The sequence below is a fragment of the Rattus norvegicus genome, chromosome 12, assembly GCF_021556685.1.
Source record: "Rattus norvegicus strain SHRSP/BbbUtx chromosome 12, alternate assembly SHRSP_T2T, whole genome shotgun sequence".
NCBI lineage: Eukaryota > Metazoa > Chordata > Mammalia > Rodentia > Muridae > Rattus > Rattus norvegicus.
Window position 1 is genome coordinate 4,679,669 of NC_141545.1, and position 20,125 is coordinate 4,699,793.

The 20,125-nt window shown below is 40.7% G+C and overlaps 1 non-coding gene across 1 annotated transcript in view; it reads right to left on the reverse strand.

Moving 5' to 3' along the window:
- Positions 1–14,488: 14,488 nt before the first annotated feature.
- Positions 14,489–20,125, reverse strand: part of LOC148001990 (uncharacterized) — a 66,713-nt gene continuing 61,076 nt past the window's right edge. The window contains exons 7-9 of the transcript XR_015634182.1: positions 19,406–19,537; positions 18,561–18,744; positions 14,489–16,910 (exon numbers count right to left, since the gene is read on the reverse strand). This is a non-coding gene — a transcript (uncharacterized LOC148001990). The remainder of the gene's footprint in view (positions 16,911–18,560; positions 18,745–19,405; positions 19,538–20,125) is intronic.

The window sequence follows — 20,125 nt, forward strand, 5'->3', positions numbered from 1 at the left end:
CCTTCAAAAGAGGGTGCTTAGGAGTTGACAGGCAAAGTAATAACTCACCACCTTATTAAAAAACAACTAGCCAGTCACCCCTTGTCAGTAAAGCATTTATAAAGCATAAAACATAGCCTCTCATTCCACTCTTCTGACTCAGGTACCTGCAGAGATCACCTCTAAACACCGTTGCCTTGAAAAACACAAAAAGCAGGGTGTTGTGGCATAGCTGCCCTCCTGTTTTGTTGGGTTATAAACCACATTTATCTGCATTTTCAATAGTCTTCATTTTGGGAGATGTCTCTGCACACATAAAAGTTATGCTATAAATGGACTCACCCTGTGGGTTCCTCTGAATTAAACAGTCTCTCGACAGCTACACATAGAGAAAAAGTTTCAGTACCTTACTGTTTTCTACCAGGAAAATACTTCGTGTTATTGGAGTAAAATAGACCTGTAATCACCTCTATTGAAGAGTCTGCCACTGTAGCTTTATGAGTAAATGTTCATAACACTGTTTCACTTTTGAATATGAAAAGAGAAACAATGTATAAATGTCCATGATTAGAACACCAGTGCCTGACATTAGTAGAAGTCTGTGTCTGTCACTCCAGCTCAAGGCTACCTACCTCCTTCTGGGAAACATTTCTAAACAGTTTTCTACTATGACTCTCCCTGTTTGAAGTTCAATGACAACTTCCTGTTGCTCCCTGCATCTAGGCTCTCAATTATACCTGTCTTCTCTGTGAAGTTGGAACCAATCAGAGCTGAGAATCTTAGCATGCTCTTCATCAATAAAATGAACATCAATCAAACTTCCCTCAAAAGATTACTGAAAGGCTTGGTGGGCTAACTGATCCAAAGTATTTATCACAGGGCTGGCCTCTTAGGCTGTCTAAACTGGAGAGTTATCACTAAAGTATTAAAACTGTGTTATAAAACCTAAGTTGTGGTGTCTGTGTGTGTGTGTGTGTGTGTGTGTGTGTGTGTGTGACATAGATCATACATATATGCATACATGAACATGTTAAGGATGAGGTGACACAGTGCCTATAACTGGTTCTTGCTTCCTTGTACTGGGTTTAGACCAGGCATCCAGACAAGTGCTCTACCACGATTACACTTCCAGCATCTGACTTCTAAATGGTTCATAGAAAAATATATATTAAAAAAATCACAAAATTAATAACTGGTAAATGAGATGAAACTGAAATAGTATTTGATTCTAATTTCTCACTTATTTGAATGTTTAAAAACAAAACAGTAGGGAAGAGGTAAACAAGCTTAAATGATTTCCTGCTTAAGTGTTAAACAGAACTTCTTTGTGCACACCCAGATTTTCATCTTTCTTCTGAGGATTCAAACACAGACACACCCAACTTGAGTGAGAACAGGACAGCTTGTCACCATGGTAGCACTCTCACAGGTGGCTTGCAAGGTTTCCCATTTTACTCAGGACTTCCTTCTCTTCAAACTTAAACTCCACCCCCACCCTCTTCAAACCTGCCTCTCCCCTGAACCCCTGCCTCTGGCTCTGGCTTGCCTGGATGCTGTTTTGTGATTATGCTGATGAGAAATATTTGAATGCAGCACTGGAATGCATAGTTTTCGTAAAATACAAATTGCAGTCTGCCCTGAAGCACATGAAGAAAACACAAGTCAAATTTCTCTTCACCTCAGGATCTGCTTTCTCAAGACAGCCCCATTTGATCATTTGATGTCTTTTTTTTTTTTTTTCCGGAGCTGGGGACCGAACCCAGGGCCTTGCGCATGCTAGGCAAGCGCTCTACCACTGAGCTAAATCCCCAACCCCTTGATGTCTTTTAAAAATGGTTTCCCATCCACATTCAACAAGCTTTATTTCTTTTTTGTGCATTTTAAAAGCACATTTTTTTAATCTTTTAAAGATTTATTTTAAGGGCGTGTGCGTGCTTGGTGCATGTGTAAGTGTGTATGCACTCACATGTCCACACGGGCACTCATTGGTCCGTGAGAAGGTAAATCAAGGGTGGTGGATTCCGTGGAACTGGAGTTACAGCCAGTTGTGAGCCACCAAGGTGGGTGCTGGGAATTGAAATCAGGTCCTCTTCCATAACAATACGTGCTCTTCATGACTGAGCCATCTCTCCACTCCATATTCTCTGATCTTGCTGCATTGGATGGGACTTCTACAACAATGAAAAAAATTGGTTGAGAAAAATCCTTAAGTTACTCCTGGTTCCCCGTTAAACTTTGTTTCCATTTATTTACTGATTGGTTGATTGATTGATTGTGCAGATACACATCACAGGTCACGGGCAGCCAGATGGTCAATCTTGGCAGCATGTGCTGCCAACAACCACCCCATTTTCTTTTCCCCTTAGAAATCACATTCTCAGAATTAAGTCCTGTGTCTTCGGACAGTCCTTGCCAAGATGAGTTCTCATCCGTTGCATTATATCCTCAGTTAGGTTTTTTTAATTCCTTAAAGTAAGGACTCTCCCTTCTGCTATATTTTTTGATGACTTAGTCACTGCATTTTTACTGTTTGTGCTTATTGGATGAAAGGGTTAATTAAAAATTACCTTTTCCAGGAAATGGATTCAATTTTTCTGCAGATCAGTCTGGGTGTGCTAGAAGTCCTCGTGATTGTTCTGGAATCATTGCTGTTGGAGGCCAAGGCAACAAAAGGAATATTCTTACTCACACAGCTTTGGGAACAGTAGGCTTGCTGTGGCTGATGATTCGGCAAGTGCTTTACTATAGATTTCCCAATTGAAGATGCACCTGAGAAGCAGGCACCATCCCTGTAGGCTTAAATGACTTCTCACCACCTAGGAACAGGTCCCACCTTAAATTCCTACCTGAGCCAAGTGCATATTCATTTATACAGTTGAAGGCCAGAGTTCACATAAGCCATGCCTTTAGGAAAGACCTACTGAGGCCATGCTAGGCCATAATGAATTTTCCTCAGGGACCTGTAAAGTACTGATTGCCGAATATGTTCATGCAACATTTAATGGTTACTCTGTACCAATCCCTATGGTATTGGTGACAATAAAATCATGAAGGCTACAACCCTTCCTGGCAAAGACTTTATATTCATGGCTTATGTTTGTGAATGATTTTAAAATTTAATTTCAATAACCTCTATTTTTATTGCACATCATTTTACAATGTGCTTACATTTTCAATGTCCTTATATCCTGACAAATCTAACCAGGCCTGAAGATATAAGTTAAAGGCACATCTAATCCAGATGCTGATCAGCGTAGCCTGTCTTTCCTTCTTCAGGCGTTCTTCTTTTTTCTACCCATTAATCCCTGTTTCAACCCCTAACACTAGAAAGGAGAGAAACACGGAGAGAGGAGAGAGAGAAATTAGGAAAATCTCTGCATCTAAATTGTTTCTTCTTGACCATGCTACTAAAAAACTTCAACCAACCTCATTAAATGAACAACAGCCACCCTCCCCGCCTAAAGGAGCTCTAGCATTTCTATACCCTCTGAAAACTTCCTAGAATTCCAAACATTACACAATTGTAGAAACTATCTACAGCAGGTAAAACCTTGCCTCTGCTAGAGCATGAGGCAAATCATAGTCAGCTGCTGTGGACAGTCCAAAGAGGTTCCACATCCCCACAACTGGAATTAAAATACAAACATAGTCTTATAATATTCCTGTTTTTAAAAAAGAAAACAAAACTGTCACTACAGATTACCATAGCTTATACAACAGTCTACTGTAGAATATCAGTTGCTTATCCTGGTGGTGCCACGGGTGACTGTGAGCTGCCCTGCCAACTGCCCAGCACTGGGAGAGAAGAGAGAAGAGCTCTGGGAGAGAAGATTTCATGTTATGAGTCAGAGAAAGTATCATCAGGAATCAAAGTTCAAAGCACAAGATGTATGGAGATCATTTCATTTCTGCTTTGTCTTGTTGAAATGATATTCCATGAACTATCTGAGGTTGTTGTCAAGTGTTCACAACTGAAAGGCACGAAGCAACAGTAAATTTTACCTTTGCTAAAATGCATTGAATCAGTCATAATGGAAGTGAGTCTTTCTAAAGAGCTTCCACAGTATGTCTATTCTGTTTCCTTTATTCCTACAAAAGATAAATGCTGTGACTTTATTAAATAGAGTGTGCTCAGTGTAAGATAAGTAACCCGTAACCCTTGGCTCACTGTGATTCACACAATCCAATGAATTAGGCAGCGGCAGCCATGAAAACTGAATGCATAGCCCCCAGGTTACTGTGAATGGAACCAAGTAATATAACCTGAGTAAACTGATGGTTGCAAATTTCATAAGGACATGAAGGCCCACTCCCACTTCTTTATAACAGTCTTGTGAAATGCTCTCAACTAAACATCAAAAGGTCGGGATGCACTGGGCTGAAGAAAATGCAACCTGGTTTGTTTATCCAATGCTTCAGGAACAAAACTCTACAAGATTCCCAAGGTGGGTTTGGTGTCGATTAACTGGCTGCTCTTAGCCACCTTGTTCTCCAAAGCCCATGTGGTTTAGGATGCGGTAGGGTAGACCATGAGCTGCATGTTACTTAAACATTATCTCAGAGGTTGTGGAGTTGACAACTGGGAATCTGTAGGGCAAACCATCAGGCTGATTTCTTCTCCAGGAAGGCGTGGTTTGGCTGTTAGTGTTAGCTGAGGACCAGCCAGATTTCAAGATGATTTTTCAACACTTAAAGTGACCTGATGTGTACATCTAGGAAAGACCCTCACAGCAAGACTTAGATGAATATCTGGGTATTATAGCCTACCCAAGTCAACAGATAAAATATACTGGATACAGCTACTTCAGGAACTGTGAGCTAAAACAAACCCTTCCTCCTCTAAGCTGCTTTCGCCAGTCTATTTTATAATAGAACAGGTATAAAACTAAAGCAATGAGTTTTAACCAGCTTACATCTTATTTAATTTAATCAGGTTAAAATCTTACATATGATGTCAAAGGACATCATAAAGAAAGTAAAAAGAAAATTGAAGGATAATATGCCTAAATTAAACATCTGGTAAGAAAATTGCATTCAGAATGTGTAAAGAATACATACCCCTTGATTTGACAAGATAACCCTGTTTTAAAATAGAAACTACCGTATGAAAATATGATCAACATTATTATTCATCAAGGAGAGGTAAATCAAAATCACAGTGAGATACGATCTCATCCCTGCCAAGGTGGCTGAGATAGAAACACAGACAATAACCGGTATTGGCAAGGATGTGGAGAAATAAAGTCCCATGAATTACTCAGAGATCCGTAAAGCGAAACAGTGATTTTGGAAAATGGTTTTTCCAATTTCCAAAACATCGAAATATAAGTTCACCCTGCAAATCACTTCCCCAAATCAAAACCACACACACACACACACACACACACACACACACACACACACACACAACTTATAAAAGTTTTTACTTACCATACTTCATAATAGCTAACCAGTGGAAACAGCCCAAAGGTTCGAAAGATGAATGGTAAAATGTGGTATACATGCAGTGTGGTAATAAGGAATGAAGTATAAACTAAACCATGGATGGACATTAACATGTCTGTGCTAAGATGCCGTCACAGTATATGATTGCATTTACATGAGAAATCCATGATGAAAACATCTTTAAAGACCAGAAGTGGGTTGGTATATCAGGGGCTGTAGGGATGTGGACTGATACTGCTAAGAGGTATGGGCTTTCTTTGGGAAAGATGAAAGTCTTTGAAATCAGTATTGAGCACATGGCTGTGAAAGAACTAATACCCACTGAATGGCTTATAAGAACAAATTTTGTAGACATGAATTATGACTCAAATCTGTTTGGGAAAAAATGAAGTCTGCATCCTGCTGCAGCTTTATTTTTGTGATGGTTTTCAAAAACGTCAGAAATCCACAAAATTTGAGATTTAAAGTTATTTATCTTTTCTTGAGACACATCTGCTCCTAACAGTTACCCTTTGGTTAGTTGAACGAAGACTTTGAACATCTCTACCTTCAGGCGAGGCAATACTTTGTGGCTAGACAGACACTGGACAAAACTGCCTGTTTCATCTCCAGACTGATACTGTCCAGAAAAGGACAAATTATGCAGAGGGGTTGACTGATAAGCCCTGCTGACAAGATGGGGTGATCAGCCCTTTCGAATCTGCATTTCAACAGTTGGTCAGTTGATTTTGGGCCAGAAGGCTGAAGACTTGAGCTCACATGTTGCGAACAGGGGCCTGTGCTAGTGGAGATTTGTCTCTACAACCTCTCAGTTGTGGAAGCCGTGTGAGGCTTCCTATGTGTATAGCTATTTGGTCGTTCTGAGATTTCTGACAGGGTTGAAGACTGACTATAGACTCATAGCCTGTCAGGCTGTTTAACTCTGAATATGCATACTTTATTGGATGGTTATCAGATAGTATACAAGCTATCCAAGATATAATATAGATTGTAAGCCTTTCTGAAGCTGGAATGGAAAACCAAAAGTTCTGTTAAACTGATAGAGTGTATATGTATATTTGTGTGTGTGCATATGTGTGTGTCTGTATGTGTGTGTGTCTACATATACATATATATATATGCATGTATATATATACATATACATATATATATATATATTGCAACCAAAATAGATAAGATTTATGTGGCTAAGGAGTGCATGAGGACAGGAGCCTGCTATAGAGATCTACTGGGAGGCACACACAAATCATGTCAATTACAGAGGCGAATGCTAGCAATAAATCTTTGAGGTGAGAACTGGACCCAATATGGAGGAATTAGAGAAAGGGTTAAAAGAGCTGAAGGGACTTGCAACCCCATTAGAACAACAATGCCAACCAACCAGAGCTCCCAGGGATTTAACCACTACCCAAGGACTATACATGTACCGACCCATGATCCAAATGCTTATGTAGTAAAGCATGGTCTTATTGTGCACAAATAGGAGAAATGATTGGTCTTGTTTAGGTTGGACCCCCAGTGTAGGGGAATGTCAGAGGTAGGGAAAGGGGGTCAATGGGAAGGGAACACGTTATAGAAGAAGGGGAGTGCCTGGTATAAGGGGACTTATTTCTGGGAAAACAGGAAAGTGAATGAAATTGAATAACATTTCAAATGGAAATGAAAAAATATCCAAGAACAAAACAAAACAACAAAATAAAACAAAAAACAAAAATCGCATTTACAGCTTTAAAAAAAAGCCACAATCAGGAAACATAGAATTCTATGACTTTGGATTTCTTCAAATAATTTCGGGATCCAGTTCAGATCTGGGTCCAGGCTGGACCAATTAGGTTCCTGCCTATGTATCCGGAGGCACTGTCCAGTTTCCTCTTGGGCCAGGAATGTGGGCAGAGGTAGGCAGAAGTGGCGTTCTGTCCTGTGGTAAGGATCGTCCAAACTTCTGGGTGTTCTGCTCTCTCCAAAACAAAATTTGGGTGCTGGATTCCTGATTGCTTTTAATCTCCCTTATCCCATGTTTTTATTTCCTGGGAAATATTACAGAAAACCTGATGTATATCCCATTAATTTATTCAACACTGTCATCCACAAAAGAGCATAATTAAGTGGTACCTAAATATTTGACAACAAGGATTGCATGATGAACATGGTATTCACAGAGTTGGCAACACAGTCTACAGAGAAAGAATAATTGCCTTTGTATCTCAGTCTGACTGAGAAGTAATTATGATGCCCAGTTCCCATGAGAATGCAGAGATCCATCCCTCTCTGACAGCTGTGGGACTTCAGATGGTGACACCACACCTCAATAAGGAGGTTCTTAAGAGTGAAGAGTTTGAGATCACTGTTTTATTTAAGAGAATACATCCAATATACTCAATTGTAACCAGATGCACATAGGAAATGTATACAGTTTATATCCTTATCAAAATAGTGAATCAACTGCAAGAATAAAACAAAAACAAATAAATAACAAAATTTCAAATGAATACAAGAAAAACCAAAGAACCAAAATAATCAAAACTCCAACCAAAATATAAACAGAGGAATTGTGCTAAACATTCTTTTGCTGCTCATTTTGCAGAACAGACTTATAGCCTGTGGTTGACCTTGGAACATAGTAGACAAGCAGTTACTGATGGTAATAATCTTTTCAAGTGGAATGTAAGGAGGTCTCTTCTGTTGGAGTGGGGTATGAAGGACAAGGCCATCCAATACCGAGTATAAAATACATTACAGTCTTGGTCTCAACGTATTTCCAAGGTTCTGGACTGATCTCCTTGAAATTCTTCTGGATGACCTATCAGGACAAGTACAAAATTGGATAGGTAGACTCTTCCTAGATGCCCACCATCTCTTAATTGATGTGCATCAGGTCTTCTCAGAGTCCCTCCAAATGTGCACTCTTTCTGGGGAGAGGTGAGATGAAAGGACAGTCTATTCAATCCAAAGAAATCAAACTAAAGGAGGAAAATGCAGGCCACTATTGCGATGGATAGTAGGGATGAGATGCAATAGTGGTGTATTTGCTGTGCACATTTAGTACTACTCATATAGCACTTCTCTCCAAGGGAGAACTTGTCCTGGTCTGTACCATGTTTGACTTTCTGCTGGAGAATTTCAGACCTAGCAGAGCAAGGGAAAAAGGGGTTACTGAGGGATTGTCTATTCAGCTCTCCCTAAAACAGCAGCTCTATTCAGTTGGACAATCCAGCATGACCTGTCAGCTGAGGTCATTCCCTGCATCCCCAAGTGTCATAGAGTACCTGGGCTTGGATTTATATCTCAGCTTTTAAAAACTGCTAGAAACTGGACTGTGAACTATACACTGTACTAGTATTAAAAGAAAAATTAGCATATTTTTCAAAGGTCCAGGTATATTATGTTGAATAATAACACTGTAACTATGCCTGAACCTGAGTTCAAGAGAGATATGACCAACCTAGAATACAGTTTGGATGCATTAGAGAGAACCTGACTAGAATTGAAGTGAAGATTACGATTATTTTGGCAGTGAAGGAACCTGCGTACATCCCATTTGTAACCGCTCTATCTGCAAATACACAGGAAAACCATCTCACATCAAATCCATGGGCACTGCATAGATCCTGATATCACTGAGAATGTTCTCCATGCATATCTTCCAAGCATACACATGGAACATTAAAGGTGATTGTGATGTAGAAACATAACAGCACACCTGTAAGACTATCATTATTGTAATGCAATTTGTCAGAGGACAGAGGAGAAAATATCCCCAGATCTTATCAGAGAGTTCACAGGAAGAAAGAAGTACAAAATACGAAGAAATCCTGAGGATCATACATATTGTTCCATGAACAAAATTCACATAAACTGTTCCAGAATAATACTCTGAGTAGTTCTTTAGCTGCCTGAGGGTGAAAACCATGTCAGTGGTCAGCCACCCAAAAAGGATAGTTGTATAGGGACAGGAAATCCAATTGGCTACTTTCTGCCAGCCTGTGTTCCTACCTGATCTCAAAGATATCTGAATGCTTCTGCATTGTTTCTCCCAAGTCACTTTCCTGGGTGATCAGTTCTTTCTGCTTCAGAGTGTCCTGCATTCTTTCCTCTAATCCTTCCTTATTCTGGTCATCAGATGAGTGTACTGTCAATGGAACCATGCATGCATGTGTGCACACACAAACACATGCACAGACACACTAATACCAACTCTCAAACACACAAGACAGTTGTGTTCACACAATATAAGCATAGTACAATGCAGTCAAGTGTTTACTTTCCCAGTTAATCTTTAATGTAATGATTCCCCAGGATACTCTGGAAGCATAAAAACAAATATTGAGTGAGATATGTACATAGCGGCCGTAGCCTATACACAGCTCAGTCAGTGATGTATTGTCATCTCATAAAATGACATAGAATTCAGGTTCTTGCATATTGCCCAATCTGGCTTATCAAGTTCCCAAGGCTGTGTAGAGCAGGTTGTTTCCCAGCAAAGAATCATATATTCGTGGACTAGACTTTTGTTTTTGTTCACTGTTTCAGACTTTCCCCAAAGTGTGCAGCTTCTTTTAATAGGAGCTCTCATTACCACAGCCTGACTGACTTCATGCCCAAAGCTATGCCCCCAGAATCATAGGAAATCTCCATATCCAGAATCCAAATGAACAATTTTTCTCCCTATAATGTGATTGTGTCACAGATATTTGGGTTAAGTAAGTAAATGCTTACATGGATTTTTCTTACACTGAATCATAATCCATTGAAGGGCTCCAACCTATGTTGCATTTTCCCTCCTTGACTGACGGACATCTGGAGAGTTTCTCCTTCAGGGCTACACTAGGGATCACTACAACCCTGATGTGCCCTAGTTGCAATGGCAACACCTCCTCCTTGACGTGGAATCTCTGTGTCAACTAAAACTTCTGTTCCACTTTATGAACATGGCTTCTCATAGGCCTACCTGTTCTTACACTCCCAGACCCATCTGAAGGTCCTCATTTCTCCTAACCCCATTGAGGCTGAACTTTACTCAGAAAAAATGATTTTGATTAACAGCACTTGCAGAATGCTACACAGATAACATAGGGGAGTGCTTTAGATTATTTGTGCACCTAAAGGGGCTCCTGAAACTGCCCTGTTCTTGTACCATAGCATAGCTATGGAACTTTTGCTGGATGACCCATACAACTCCAAGCAACTGAAATTCTCAATGAATAAAGTCCAAGCCAAACTCCCAGCTGAAGTTGTAACTGTGCCAAGATAGCTGGAAAGAAATGGTAACAGGCAATTTGGAAACCAACCTTGGAGAAGACACAGTGAGTGACATAAACTTCCAGTCACCTTTCACAATTAGTGAAGAAAAGAGAAGCAACATAAACTCATGGACTTTATAGAGAAGTCTTGCCCTTACCTCCCTGTATTCCATTCCTTTGATGTGCTCCAAAGGATTTCAATACAAATCAGTAGTTTTGCCCCTAATCACTTGAAAATCTAAATTTACAGGTGTTTTTGTGCCATTTCGGGGGGGTTGCTTTCTAAAGGACTTTATTGTCCTACTTCTATACCATAATAAAAAGGGACCTGCAAGTTCCAGGACTGTACCATTTGTTAACACTGTGAAACACGACTCACTTGAACATATTTTCCACCCTCCCCCAGACTTCACAAGATAAACATGTTACAATTTTTTGAAAACTGAATAAATTACTAACTTAAGGGTCCTTTTGCTGTACAGAGCTAGATGGAGATGTCAAATGATTAGGTAGCTGCATTTCATGTTTCATGGATGTAAAGTGAACACTTAGAGTACTTTTCTCATTAAACGTGGAAATAGAGGGAAACACACGTTCACTACTGCACAAACACACAAACATGAACAAGCATTCACACACTTACACACGCACACAAAAACACACAAACACAAACACACACACATCCACACACACTGACAAATGAAAACTTTGCTTTTATGCAGCATATTTCTGTTGAGTGAGGAATTAGTGGGAGCTACGCTGTGTACAAGTCTTTTAGACTTAAGCAGGCTGTGCTGCCCTGGCCTGTACTCATTTCCACTTCAGGAAACCTTTCTATGCAGATACTTGGCTGGTCCTACAAGTAAGTTACATGTTCTGCGCAGATAGCCTAAACAACACAACATCAACTTCCCAAGAGAGAGATTTCTAGGAAAAGACTCCATCAAGCTCTATGTTGACTCTTCGTAGGCCCCTCACTAACACTACCCTGTTTCCTTCATAGAAGACTTTGAAAACATCAGAAGAAAACAGTGACTTATAGTCACTTACCAGGAACTTTTCATCACATTAGAGTTCAGGTGATATTAAAACAACCTCAATGGCAGTCAGAAAAAGGCTAGAGAAATAACCTACACTGACTTTTCTTAAATGCAGCACTGTGTAAAATATTGTGAGGGAATCTATTCCTAAAAGAATGCCATGCCCATGACATAGTCAGCAAAGCAATGTCAGCTGAGGGATGCACTACAGGATTCCATGCATGATTGTCAGCGCCAGCACCAACACAGTACCGAAAATTGGGCGAAAGCCTACGGGATGAAAGAAACACACATACACACACACAGGTTATCGTGTCAAGCCAGGAGAGGAAGAGAGAGGAAGAGAGATAGAGATAGAGAGAGAGACAGAGACAGAGGAAGAGTGGAAGAGCGAGAGTGAGGAAGAAGAGTGAGAATCTCCTGTAGCTTTATTCACCACTTATATACCCAAGTCTCCAGGTAGAAAATAACTGGGAAGCACAGTGGGAAACCCTGGCTCGTGACTACCTGGCTCGTGACTTCGGTAACAAAAGACCAACTAGGAGACCTGAATTAATTAGGGAGAAATCCAAGAAGATCAGCCTAAATCTCAAGGATAAAGGCTGAGGAAGCAAAAGGCAGAAGTAAATTGACCACCACCCAGGTGTGGTCCAGGTGTGTCAGTTCCACATGCATCAGCCGGGCTCAGCAGAGGTCATGCAGTGGAGACACCGGGTGTTTACTACTTGGTCTTTTCTTCCTGTGTCATAAACACATGGGAGAGGCCTCTGTCCAACAATCCCATGACTTTTACTGTGGCCATGCAGTTACAAAGCAGCCAGGCCCAAATCCAATATGGCTCACTGCATCTCCCCCGTTATTCTTTTATAAAAGACCATTAGGTGGAAGTAGTGGTCTGAGAGAGATCAGACATGCCTCACAGAGTGCCCAGCTCGGCCATGGCGAGCCACTCTTGCAGTTAGGACTGCAACCCAATGGCTATGAATGAACTTATGCTGTAACACACCGTTCTGGGCTATACGTGTGTGTTTATTGGGGGAGAAACTGGGCAGAGGAGCATTTGACTGGCCCGTACATTTAAACGGGATGTAGCCACCTCTGTCTTAGGATCGACCTCTCAAACCCCAGCCTTATCCGTCATAGGATCACCTTGTCACCCCCAAGGTTCCTGTCTTAGATTAGTCAAGGGTCAGAGGAAGTTGCTCTTCCCTGAGGATAGCTACATTGGATCATCCTCTCATTCCTCTTACTTTACCCCAGGGGCGAAAGAGCAGGGGCCAGATGGCATTAATTTAAGAGATTGTGGAAGTTGAGCCTCTCCCGATAAGTACTGGGCACCTCATCTGGTTCTCCTCAGCTGCTACCACCAAGGGCTGTAGTCAAGCTGCTCCTATAATAAAATTTAGAATTCCCAATTGTTAGCAACTACTCCAGAAAGTTCACCCACTGTGCTTGCCTAACAATAGATTGGGGGAGGGTAACTCCAGACACTGCAGACACAATGGCTGCAGCAGTAATGGCTGCTACAATAGCAGCGAAAATGCCAAGGTCTTTCCCAGGACAGTTCAGGATCGGTCATTCTTCTCTGGAACAACCAGCAGACAATGGAACCATTTCTGAGATCTGCACAACCAGGGCAGAGTTCCCCAGTCCACAGCAGCTTCACACAGATGGCATTCCTGTGAAGCTACAGACTGCAAGATAACAACACCAGTCAAGGCAGCAAGAGTCACCAGGGGAATGAGGGGGGCAGGGGTAACAGCTGGAGTCCAGTCTTCTCCAGCAATCAGCAGTGCACAGAGGGTTGGAGCGCAGGCCGCAGTGGGACGGGACACAATGACTGCAGCAACGCCAGAATTTCTGTGATGACAAAAGATGAGGGGGAATCCTCCGTCTTCCTCTAAGGGCACAGGAATGACTCCAGGAACCCGAACCATGAGAGCTGAATCTTCATGCTCCCAGGATCAGCATGTCTCACCAGCCACTCAGGCAGCTGGCACACTCCTGTAGCATCCTGTAGAAAAAACACAAAGATTCCCTCTTCCCCATATAAAATACCTGGACAGGATCATGCCAATATGTGGATCTTTCTATTTCACCTAGGCAGAAGTATGCCTAGTTGTAGGGTGCCATAAACCTTGGCATTCAAATTTTAAAATTGAAATAAAAAGAGTATTATTTAGCATACAGGGATAACTCCCCCTTTTTATTTATTGAAATTTTGTTAAAATATTATTTATTAAAATAAGTCCTCGAGGATTAAATTGAGGACACTGAGTATTTATAAATTGACTTGTTTACCAAATTATTGTTTTGGTGATATAAAGAATGAGATTTTTTGACTAATTGTTTCTATGTAAGACCTATAATCTGCCTGGTATCATTGTCCTCCCTTGCTAAGGGGTCCAGGCAATCCAGTTTGAGTTCTTAAATGGCCTATAAAGGAACAGTACTTAGTGCTCTTAACCACTAAGCCATCTCTCCAGCCCCTCACCAGCTTTATTTGCCTAAACATAAGCATTAATTAGAAATGTCAAATCCTGTAAAAAAGGTCCAGATTTAGCCTTATTTAGAAATCCCTGAGTTGGCAGGGTGAGGCTGGGCATTGAAAGTAAGCAAATGGAGTCTTCCTCTTTTCGTGAGGGTGTGTTATCAACTCCATTACCATTTTCAAAGAGCTGGGTCTATGGTTTTGTTTAGTTCTCTGAGCCAGACCACTGAAAGGACAGTGAGTTGTCAGACAATTTACACTGAAATCATCACTCACTGATTTCATGTAGAAAACTTGCCTCTAGCAAAGTATTAAGTAATTGAAATCAATTGTAAACCACAAGCCACACATTGGCTATCTGTATATGAATTGAAAGCTTGATTTTTTAACATTTAAAAACAGTGGCTACAGGACATAATCTAATAATCTGTGCTGAAGCAGCAGAAACTCAAGAGAATAAACAAGTGATCCAATCATAAATGTAGCCTTTTCATTAGATGAAACACCTATAAATACAGTAAGCGCATTTTCTATGGGTTGCATGAACAATTTACAGTAAATCCAAAAGCATGCAAAGAGTAAAATTATCAATTTTGCCTGAAAAATTTGTATAAGTGATAGGCCAAATATCAGTATTTTGTAATAACCAATTTGATTGATGTTTGGAATAAGGTATGTTTCACCAGGTTTCTTTTTAAAATACTTCCATGACTCTAGCCTACAATTCTGTATTAACACAACTGAAGCTATATCTCCAATGAGGAAAACAAAGTTAAGTCCTCTGGTAAGGTGAGGTACTTTGGCAATTAACATATCCTTAGAAGCTTAAAATTAGTTTTAAATATTCTTTTCTGGAGTAGTGTAACAGCTATTCCCCAAATATTAAAGCTCATTTTGAGAGCAAAGATTTGTAGTAAAAATTTCCATATACACTGAAAGATTTAAAGTTCTAACTATTTACATTGAAGAAGCGACAAAATTACATAATACAAGGCTGTTAGCAATCCTCTAAATCTATCTTGAAATGGCGGTTGAAGTAAGCAAACAGGCTGTAATGCTCTCACAAGTTCTAAAACCTCATCAATCCTTCGTAAATCCTGTAACAATCTCTACCTGTTTGATTTTTTTCTCAACTATAAATAAGTTTGAGTTAGTCAATGTAACACTGGCAATCCTTAATCACAATCCTTAAATTCTCCTTGAAACACCAGAGCACAACCACAACTTTGGGAAGTCACCAGAGTTCTGAGTATGTGACTAGGCAGCTGTCCTTGGGGCAGTGGAATTAGCATTAAAATACAGATAACTTCAGGGCAAACCACAACTTTAGAAAGCAAAACTCAACCTCTAACAATCTAGTCTCCAAAATCCAGTCTCCAAAACACCGAGTCTATCCTTCATGCTACAAAGTTTGACTGCCAATTCCTACATATGAATGCACGATGGTGTGATCTCCAATACCTCAACAAAGAGACATTGTCCTAAATTCTTTTAGAAGCCTGGTTTCTAGAATAAGAGTTCCATAAAAATATTTTCTCAATTTAGACCTATTTCCCTAGGTTGGCTCAGGCTGCATGTTGTCTAGAATGACTTATCCAAATTACCAGCTTTATGTCAACTTTTTGGTACTGACATTATACCTTTTTAACCATATCCTATAACTTAAAAGCCAATAGTCCATAACCAAGGCATGTAGAGCATATTTAAACATTTAAAACCAATAAGAAACAAAATTGAAGTGGCTACACATATCTTTAATATTTAGACCAAGCACCATTTTTACTTTTTCTAGCTGTAATATTAAGAGATGCACCTTGTCACCTGCTAAGAATAAGTCAGGGATTTTTCTAAGAGAAACAACCATCCGCTCCCTTAACATAGAAGCTGAGGAGCTGCTGGCGCCTTTAAGATCAGCTCATGTAGACGCTCACCCCCGGGCAGCTTCTCCAGCTGACCTATGCTCCTAGCTACAGGTGCAGGGCTCTAAAGGCCGATTGAAACTGCTCTTTATTCATTTTTTCCTTTTTGAAACGAGTTAAAACCAAATCAAGATGTGAACGATTGACAGATAAAGTTTTTACCATTTTTTCTTTTGAACATGAAACATAAAACATTTAAACAAGAGAAACAAAAACCACAGACATAAACTGACAGACATGGACAGCTTGGTACACCAAGGACAGACAATAGACATAAAGGGAAAAAACTAGATGGTGTCCCACCGAAGGGACACACATATCCTACCTATGGAACCCAGAACCAGAAATAAGCATTTCTCCAATAGGAGCCAGCAGAGAGGTAGGACGTCTCCTGCTTTCCCTCTGTTCCTAGGAGAGCTCTGAAAAGGTTTTTCTCTTTCTCCAAAGCAACCTCGGAGAGTCCGGGAGGACTGTTTTTCCCAAACCCATTCTCTCTCATGTCTAGGGTGTAAACTATCTCTAGTCAGGGTCCAAAGACCAAAATATAACTCTAACAGAACGCATATGCAAAAACACTTTACCGTTACCTTGTGCCTTTTTTATGACAAGATTTACTGAGGCTAGCCCAAATCATCCTGGCCTTTTCTGGCCCATCTTACCCCAATCCGTCCCTTCTCCTATGCCGGCCGTGCTCCAGGGACGTCCCGTAGGTGGTACCCCCTTTCTTCTCCGATCTCGGTGGGACCTCCATTTGTCGGCGCCAGCACTGACACTGTACCGAGAATCGGGCGAAAGCCTACGGGATGAAAGAAACACACACACACACACACACACAGGTTATCGTGTCAAGCCAGGAGAGGAAGAGAGAGGAAGATATATATATATACACACACATATATATATATATATATATATATATATATATATATATATATATATATTAGAGACAGAGACAGAGACAGAGACAGAGGAAGGGTTGAAGAGTGAGAGTGAGGAAGAAGAGTGAGAGTCTCTTGTAGCTTTATTCACCACTTATATACCCAAGTCTCCAGGTAGAAAATAACTGGGAAGCACAGTGGGAAACCCTGGCTCGTGACTACCTGGCTCATGACTTAGGTAACAAAAGACCAACTAGGAGACCTGAATTAATTAGGGAGAAATCCGAGAAGACCAGCCTAAATCTCCAGGATAAAGGCTGAGGAAGCAAAAGGCAGAAGTAAATTGACCACCACCCAGGTGTGGTCCTGGTGTGTTAGTTCCACATGCATCAGCCGGGCTCAGCAGAGGTCATGCAGTGGAGACACCGGGTTTACTACTTGGTCTTTTCTTCCTGTGTCGTAAATACATGGGAGAGGCCTCTGTCCAACAATCCCATGACTTTTACTGTGGCAGTTACAAAGCAGCCAGGCCCAAATCCAATATGGCTCACTACACATGATCATGGTGAAGCCAATGAGACACACCAGAATCTTCCAGGGGGATACCTCTATTCAGGTAAAGTGAAGGAATCTAATCCATATTTTTAAAATAGCTGGATGGTTTAAGGGTGTGTTGAGACAAATAAGAGAAGGGGCTCCTCCTGGAACAGGACAAGTGATGCAAAGATTGCTTTCCGGCACAAAACAGAAAGCTTCATGTTTGTGGAGAGATCTAGCTCAAATGACTAAGGTAGAGAATGACTGGACAAAATCACATGTCATTAACTGGCCTCCCCACATGCCCCTGAAGATGCAGGTCCTCACAGCAATGCACCTTTCTTAGTGAGAATTGGGGGTATATATGAATAACTTTTTTCTTGAAGTCACAACTCTAATGCCAACCCTCAGCCTTTGAGAAACCTTTTCCACATCCCTGCTCTTCTAACCAGCTTCAGGTTGTAAGGCCCAGATATAAACTCTCCAGGAGCCCTCAAATGAGATAGAAATGACAGGCTGCTACTCAGACTCTGTCAGTTATCCAAGATCTATGAAGCATGAAGGCACCATCTTCATATACGGGGAAAAAGGGGGAGGAAGAACAAAATCACAATAAACACCATCTCTTTGGCATTTCCACCATTCTCTCCTCCTTACAAACTACTTAATTCCTGGATTCTCACACGATCTCTGTTAAGAAAATGAGCTCTGGGCTTTTTCTTCATCCCTCAAAGCCCTGTGAAAGTCTAAAGAGAAGCTCCCACATAGCACCCTCCACACATAATGACATGTAGTGTTGTGATGTGTGATCAACCTATCTTCCTAATAAACTGCAGATTCTCAAAGAGCAGGAGCATTTGCTTTACAAACATGCAGTTTCTTGAAAAAGGGCTATCTCCACAGAAAGCCTTGTAAATTTTCATATAAATGAACACTTGGATGCGACCTAGGTCAGTCAATAGACGGTTATAATCGTTTGTCAATGTTTATGGTGAACACGAGGACAACCTGACCCTGAGACCTAACCCTACCTGCTGTTGCTTGGCACTGTGGACACAGATGTTCATTCTGGACTCTTCACAGAACCCCTTTGCCTCCAAATAGGATGCTGGCAGTTCAGACTGCTCCACCAGCAGTTCTCTGTTCTCATTCAGCAAAATCTGTATATGGTTCTTCAATTGAGTTTGTTCACACAGGAGCTGGGAGTGCCTGATGCTGAACCAGAAACAAAAAATGGTAAATCCCAGCCAGCTTCTATGTACCTATCACTCTTGCCAGTACAATCATTACTTCAAGGATCCTCATCCCCAGATATCCCCAGAATAACAGTATACAAGTTAGCACCAATTACAGGAGGTCAAGTCCAGAATCCACATTCCACATGAATCAAAGTACTTCTGAAAATCCTGACACTAAGAGAGTTTATATGAATCAAGGAAGAAGAAATGGTCCATATGGGTGCTTATATGTCCATGGTATGCTAAAACCATCTTCACATAGTGGGGAAATCACCTCTGAGGGGTAATTGAAGACCCAATAGCTATACAATCTTTCCATGTGTTTCTCATGGATCACAGATCTTTAAATCTCCTGTCAGAGACCTAGAGGTTCACAGTTGATTGATATTCCCATCATGGTGCGAACCTCTTCTATGTAGAGGATCATTAATGTGGAAAACAATTGGAGGGTCTTAAACACTCTTCACAGGTAGGACAACTGAGTCCAAGAGCTACAAATCTAAGACCCTTGCCAGGAGGCAGGTTTCTTGTTAAGAGTCAGACACTACAGAACCAGAGCCCTGACTTTTGTTCAAAGTCATACAGGACAGAAGCATTCCCTGCCTAGTGCTGGGTTCTCATCTCTGTCAGTGACTCACCGGTAGGAACTGTTCACTCATATGAGCTCCTTGTACCTCTCCATAGCATCACTTATTGAGTTGGTTATCATTTGCAAAGCCATCATTCTCATCGCATGTTCAGATTGAAGTATTGGCAATTCAACATCCAGACTGTGTTAGGGCATGGCCCAAGGAACAAATAACCATTTGAACCCATGATTTCAGAATTAGGTGAAATGTAAAAAAAAAAAAAATTCCAATAAAAAATTCAAATTTAAGAAATGAGAGGGGAGGGAAGAATGCGACAAACACAAAGACTGGAGTAAAAACACAACAGTGAGACTCCAACAACAATTCTTTCAAGGAAATATTTCTGCGCAAATCAGCAAACATTTATTTTGAAATAAGGACTCCTAAAAAGGCTATGGAGATGTGGTTCTGCAAAGACCCTCTGTACTGGAATGGGTGGAACCTGTGAAATGCCTGTTTGGGAACAACAAATGTTCAGAATTTGTTACCACAATCACCATTTCTAGGTCCGTTGATAGCTTAAAAAAAAAAAAAAAAACTATAGAGTCAAAAAAATAATGAAGTTCAAATCAGTCAAAAAAGATTACGTGAAATCAGACTATTGACTGGATTACTTAAACCCAGTTTATACCACATACTTGCTCCTTTGAACTGGGTCCTATTTGTGCTGATTAAACTTATTATCCTGAGCACAGGACAACAGAGCCAGGTTACCAATTCCAAGGAACT